Source organism: Etheostoma cragini, chromosome 22 (assembly GCF_013103735.1).
Source record: "Etheostoma cragini isolate CJK2018 chromosome 22, CSU_Ecrag_1.0, whole genome shotgun sequence".
NCBI lineage: Eukaryota > Metazoa > Chordata > Actinopteri > Perciformes > Percidae > Etheostoma > Etheostoma cragini.
The window spans coordinates 22,365,542-22,366,341 of record NC_048428.1 but is presented as its reverse complement, the minus strand read 5'-3'; the positions used below and the strand labels follow the sequence as shown (position 1 = coordinate 22,366,341).

General features: G+C 51.9%; 1 protein-coding gene across 1 annotated transcript in view; it reads right to left on the bottom strand.

Moving 5' to 3' along the window:
• Window positions 1-800, bottom strand: part of fars2 (phenylalanyl-tRNA synthetase 2, mitochondrial) — an 8,286-nt gene that overhangs the window by 6,324 nt on the left and 1,162 nt on the right. The gene's annotated exons all lie outside the window — the stretch shown is intronic.

Here is an 800-nt window from a genome sequence, read left to right as displayed (position 1 = left end):
CCCCCCCCCCCCCTCGCTGAGACAGGACAAGGCCGGCAGCATAAATAACTCGGAGGGGTATTTTTAGTCTTCAACCTTCAGTGTGATTCTGCGGCTCAGGACCAGCAGACAGGAAGTGGATCTGATGGTTTCTGTCAGCGTGGAGACTCCTCTCCCAGTCCGGACATCGACATCAAAGCTCTGGCAGTCGCTCAGCCTACAAATTAACCTTTATCGGGCGGCGGACGGGGGGGGGCGTGAGCGTTTGTGATGCGGCGGGAGTCGACCACCCCGGACTTTAAAAGCACAACGGGTACTGGTCCTGAAAGTCCAGACGAGAGGCTGACTACTGAGAGAGCATCAGTCACATGTGTGAAAAAGGTTGTTAGATGTCTTACGTCCAACTTTAAAATACTTCGTGAAGACTGAAGACGAGTAGAGCGTTTACTACGCTCGTGTACTGCAGACATGGCTGTTTAAACACATTACACTGGAAAGGCAAGACTGATGTGGGAGCATATCAAACACTGGGTTTCTGCTTTGTGGTGAGTTTTGGTGCAAATGGTTTTATTTATGTACAGGAAGTTATTATTAGACTTTAGGGGAAGAGGGAGGAGGCTGCACTGATCAGTTTGGATTATTTGGGGGGGTGTAACTTCGGCCAAGGGCGTAACTTTTGGGCGCAACTTTGGGCCAAGGGCGTAACTCTGGGGCCAAGGGCGTAACTTTGGGCCAAGGGCGTAACTTTGGGCCAAGGGCGTAACTTTGGGCCAAGGGCGTAACTCTGGGGCGTAACTTTGGGGCCAAGGGCGTAACTTTGG